Source organism: Lactuca virosa, chromosome 5, assembly GCF_052849685.1.
Source record: "Lactuca virosa cultivar CGN04683 chromosome 5, Lactuca_virosa_CGN04683_v6, whole genome shotgun sequence".
Classification (NCBI taxonomy): Eukaryota; Viridiplantae; Streptophyta; class Magnoliopsida; order Asterales; family Asteraceae; genus Lactuca; species Lactuca virosa.
In genome coordinates this window covers 237,772,982-237,778,981 of record NC_136430.1, presented here as the reverse complement: position 1 = coordinate 237,778,981, position 6,000 = coordinate 237,772,982, and positions in this window count along the sequence as shown.

Genomic DNA, 6,000 nt, shown 5'->3' with positions numbered 1-6,000 from the left:
AGTTGACCAGTTTGACTTCCAAGGGTAGTTTGGTAATTTTGGTATTTATGGAATTGATTCTTTGGTAGTGTTCTGTGGTGAAGTTCGTGTCGGTGGTCGGAGCAGCTTGGTCTTATCTCTTCAGTCGGCAATTGCAGGTGAGTTATCCTCACTATATCGACAGGGTCTACGGCACCAAGGCCGGCCCTTTATCGGATGGGAAATCCGGGTATTGTTTGTTATGTTATTGTTTTGCTAGATCTGCATCCTGGTATTTAGGATGGTGTTATGCTAGTGACCTGGTTAAGGTCGGTACCCGGTATATAGGGTAATGTTATGCTAGTGACCGGTTAGGTCGGAATCCTGGTTAGGATGTTAATATGCTATGTGATCTGTTAGACTGTTTGTCTGGTTAAGGATTTGTTATGAGATTGATTGTTTATGTGCACATGGTTGTTTGATGGGGGTTGGGTTGAGGCGGGTCCTGCTTTGTGCTGTAGGCCAACATACCCAGGGCGGACCGGATATTCCGAAGGCCTAGCGAGCGGTCCGGATAGGCTGAAGGCCCCAAGAGGGCGGACCAGACATGCCGAGGCTCGGAGAGTGGACCAGGCCGACTGAAGGCCTGGTGTGGGCGCACCAGTCATACTGTAGACTCAGAGAGTGGACCAGGTGGATTAAAGGCCCGGTGCGGGCGGACCAATCACACTGTAGACTCGATGTACATGGCTAGACTCGAAGGGTGGACCAGGTGGACTGAAGGCCCGGTGCGGGCGGACCAGTCACACAGTAGACCCGATGTGCATGGTTGTTCTATTTGTGATATGTTATGAGTATGTTTATGTGTGGTTGGTATTTTGGGGGTAACTCACTAAGCTTTCGGGCTTACAGTTTCAGTGTATTGTTTCAGGTACTTCAGGAGATCGTGGCAAGGCGAAGGCATGATCGTACCGCTCCTCATGTTTTATGATTTATGTGATATGGTTCTGGGGGATACTCTGATGTTTAAACTATTTTGAAACGAGATGTATGAACTTAATGGTTTTTGAATGAATTAAAATGTTTTAATTTGGCTCAATTTTTATGGGTGTTACAAGTTGGTATCAGAGTCTTGGTTTGAGTGAATTAGAGGAACATTCGTGTGAATCCAGTCTCAAATCAAGGAGGGATTTTCAAAACGGTTTTCAAAAGGTTTTCGAAATAAGTAAAGGAGGACGCAGAGGGTACGATCAGCCGGAGCCAGTAAGTAGACCCCAAAATACCATACAAGTTATTGATTATGTGATATGCTAGAACAGCATGCTAGTACTAGGCTAGGGATCTTCAGGAATTGCATGATAGAATTGTCTGATTTGTGATGCCTGTTAGCCTAGGGTTTTCTTGATATGAGATATTCGGTATTCCTCTAGGGGTGAGGATTGAGTGCTTGCTATGTATGTTTATGCTTAAGGCGTTGTGGTCATACTTGAGACAAATATGGGTAGGTGTGGAAGGTAGTATGGGCCCGTACTACTAAAAGCACAAGACCCATACGCGTGTCAAGGAAGTCACAACCCCTAGGTTGTTGGTTAGAGGTTAGTTCGTGGCGGTTATGCGAGGAGGTCAGGTTAGCACCAGAGGTGTCGGCCGTATGGCGGATGCGAGACGTTTCGAGTCAGGATCCGGTTCGGGATCGGGAGAGGGTGGTCAGGATGGATCAGCACCACCCGAGGTTATTGGACAGATGAGGACAGATGAGTTGGATGCTGGGATTCGGGAGATCCTGCATGAGGAGGTTGCTGCTATGTTCCGGGCCGAGTTACCGGAACTGTTTGGATCGATCGAGACCGCCATGGTTGAGTATTTTGATGAGCGCTATGCAACTCTTGCAGAGACAGTGGCCGCGGCAGCCGCAACGGCTGTGGCAGCGGCAGGGAGAGGAGCCAGTCAGGGTTTTCAGTATCGGGATTTCGATAATACGAAGCCCCCTACCTTTGATGGAGTTCAGGATCCTATCATTGCTATGAGATGGTTGTCAGACGTGGAGGGTTGTTTCTTCACGTGTTCATGCCCTGCGGATCAGAGGGTGAGGTGTGCTCTGAACCTTTTAAGGCTCGGGGCGAAGGATTGGTGGAGGTTGACTATGGGATCTTATTCGGATGCGCAGCGGGCTGCGGTTACTTGGGATCAGTTCCGGAAGATGTTCAGCACTCGTTATGTTCCACGGGTTGAGAGAGAAAGGTTGGCTCAGGAGTTCCTGGAGTTGAAGCAGGATTCAGAGTCGGTGACGGAGATCACCATGATGTTCACTGAGAGGGCGATGTTTTGCCCGGAGTTTGCGTCGGAGCAGGCTCAGATGTCCCGATATCTGAGTATGCTCAAGAGGGACATCAGGCAGTTTGTGTCCATGCAGAGGTGTGATACCTTGTTAGAGCTGCAGGAGGCCGCCAGGCGGCGGGAGTTAGAGATGGAGTTGCAGTTACGGGAGCAGAGGCAGGCCCCGGTGCAGTCGCAGCCGGCACCGAAACGGTCCAAAACCGTTGACTCTAGGGTTGGAGGTCAGAGCAGCCGCACTTGTGAGAAGTGTGGGAAGGGTCATGCCGGAGTTTGTAGGTCCGGTGGTACGTGTCGCAAGTGTGGGAAAGAGGGGCATTATGCGAGGGATTGCCGTCAGTCGGTCCCGGCTCAAGATAGGAGGATCTGTTATCATTATCATCAGGTTGGACACTTGAGGGTCAACTGCCCATAGTTTGCTGCAGGATCGGTGCAGGCTCCAGCACCAGCCACTTTGAGGATTACTGGTGGAGGCCAGGGAGGAGCGGAGCCTCCGAGGGCTCAGGGACGCGCATTCCAGCTTACAGCAGAGGAGGTCAGGGCAGAGCCGGATGCAGCTGCGGTATGATTGAGGATCTTAGTAGTTAGGAGTTGTAGTTGGTTAGCGTCCAGGAGGATTCTTGGTCGAAAGATAAGGTATGTGATCTCGTTGCTTGGAATAGCAACTGCGTTGCGAGAAGTGTTCAGTTGAGATTCGAACTTCCTTGGAGTTCGGGATGTGCAATGTCGGGAGAGTGTTCTGTGGAGATTACTCACTCCGGAGGGATTTAGTTCCGGGAGAAGGGGGGAACTTTATCAAGTAGGGTCGATCGTGTTATGCCGGTTTGTCAGTGGAAGTTAATAGTGGGTACACTAAGTGGGGAGAATTGGAAAATTCTCCGGTGAAACAGCAAGCATCCAGGGTTGGTTAGCTGTTTGGATTTATTAGTGTTGTTAGCCGAGAGTGTGGCATGATTGGAGCAAAGTGATAGTCAAGTGGGGCAGGGAACAGACCATGGTTTCAGAAAAGGTAGTTGGTCGATGTGAGGCCTGGGTTTAGGCCATGGAAAGGATTCCGGGAACGGAACTGGAGTTCGGAACCCCAAGAGGGCTAGAACAGACTGCATGGGAGAGATTCCCGGGAAGAATGGTTCAGGGCGATGTACGGAAGTTTCGAGTGGCCCGGATAGACTGAAGGCCGGAGGGCGTACCAGTCAGGCCGAAGGCTCGGGGAGCGGTCCAGACAGGCTGAAGGCCCAGGAGGGCGGTCCAGACATGCTGAAGGTTCTGAGAGTGGTCCAGATAGGCTGAAGGCATGGAAAAGCGGTCCAGTCATGCTGAAGACTCTGTATGTGTTAGTGGATCGGTATGTAGAGAATGAGTGATTATGTCGCCATGCAATGGTAATCGATATGGTCTGGCCCCAAGTATTGATCGTGGTGATGGAGTCGGTTGGAGGCCGTGTGTGGGCCTAGTTAGTTATGTGATCGGATTCAGAGTATATGGGAGTTCGAGAACAGCAGTTGCTCTACATGGTCAGTGTAGAGTGGGGTTTGGTTTCGTGGCACTTATAGGTGCGGTAAGGGTTGTTGAGTAGATTTCCTGGAAGGGAAAGGTATGTTGCTCCGGAAGGAGTGTGGGTCCTCCGAAAGGGAGGCAGTGGAGTAAATGGATGATCGAAGTGCTTCATTTATTGGTAGTAAGCACTGGGATTGTACCGGATGTATGGAAGTACATACAGGTTGGCTGCTTGTTGAGGTGGTGGCAATGTTGAATGATGCGCAGGCATGTTTTCAGTCTCCCTGGAAAAAGAGGAGGTTAGTGGTTCCAAATTGGAGATTTGGACAAAGGAAAATGAGACAGCAGGTTAACAAACTCGGGAGTAGTCTGGACCGGTGCTGAGGACTGTATAAGGATATTACAGTCGGAGGTCAAGGACCTAGAGATCGTGATAGGGAAGTGTGAGTGGGTTGCACTCCGTTGTATCGAACCGAAGGGTTCGAGGGTGACGCAAGGACAGGGTCCTTGGTTCCGAGTATGGTTGTGGTCATGAGCTCTGGATGTAGTGGTGTTCCATCCTAGGGATGGCTGGACCATCGTAGGCGTGCCTGGTTTTCCAGCCCGAGGCTGTTTGGGCCAGGTACGATGTGTATGAACATTATGGCTGGGTGTTCAGGAGGGTTGCTCGGAAGCTGTGAATTGTTTCATCATGTCAGCACGGTAGGGGATTTGATCCAGGGAGGAAACGGGATGAGTTTCCATCGGTGCAAGTTGATAAAGGTAGCGCCAGTTGGGCGAAAGATAGTGAGCTAATACTGGGTCAAGACCCGGTGGTTTAGAATGGTATCCAGTTTTCGCAGGTGGCGAATGAATGCGTAAGTCGGAAGTGAGGTAATGTCTTCTGGTGGCACTTAGTTGATGAGTGTTGTTATCAGAGAAAGGAACCCGGTGGCCGGCTTGAAGCGGTTATCAGGACCCTGTAAGGGAAGAGATGAATTTTAAGGATTCGATAGCAGTGTTTGAAGGAATCTGGGTCGGTTAAGATCAGTGGATGCATTGTGGGAGTATCATCCGGAAGTTGGTGTTGCCGCAGGCTTCGAGGACGAAGACTAATTTAAGTGGGGGATAATTGTAACATCCCAAGTTCGGAAGCAAGAAGTTGAAGGGTGCAAAGTGTAAATTTAGGAAAGGGACTCGACGAGTAGGTCCGCTTACTCGCGGAGTCGGAGCGGGGTTCTATCGCGGATTAAGTGGCCAACTCGCCGAGTCGGCGGCTTGGACTCGACGAGTTGGTGCTGGAATGAGAAAACCCTAATCTTAGGGTTTGCACCCTATTTAAAGGACTTTATGTCCCTCTTCCAGCCTCCTAATCCCCCAGAGAGTTCCAGAAAACCCTAATTTCGTGTGAGACTTCATTGTTGAGGAGATTGGAGCTTGGAATAGGAAATTGGTGGAAGGAGCTTGAGAAATTGGAGGTTAGCATCAAGGGGCTTGTGTAGGTTTGGGATCTACATCAGCTTTGGCACATCTCAGAGGTAAGGAGCCATTATCTTAAGCTATTTCCTTTTTGGGTTCATCCTTGGTGGTTGATTTGGAGTTCCTTAGCTTGTTTGAGATCAATTTCGGGTTTGGAGCTTAGATCTGAGGTTGCTACTTCAGATCTAAGCTTGTGATGGCCCTTATTGTCATAAAGTTTCTGTTTAAGAGTTGTTGGTGAAGCCCCCTAGTCCTTAGCCCTAGCCCTAGAGTGTTTTGGGCTTATATCTCATTGGTTTCACGTAAAGTTTGCAACTTTATGTGAGGGTTAGGCTGTAGAAGAGTGGATCTATGGATTGGAGCCCCTACATGTCTCGAAAAGCCTCTGAATGGATTGAGAACCGGATAGACTCGGCGAGTCACATGGGTGTACTCGACGAGTTGGAAGAACAACTCGGCGAGTCTGTTGAAGATTGCATGGGACTCGACGAGTCTGGTCGCGGAACCCAAACCTCTTCAGGATAAGCCTCGGATCGGTGAGTCGAGGGACGACTCTGTGAGTTGAGCAGGATGGGACTCGGAGATCGTTGGACTCGACGAGTCTTGGGGCGACTCGGCGAGTTGAGTCGTGTTATGGGAGTTTCTGAGTATAGGAACTCGATGAGTCGACGGGTCGAATCGGCGAGTAGAATCACCCAGGAAGGTTGACTTTGACTGAGGACCTTGACTTTGACCAAGAGTTGACCAGTTTGA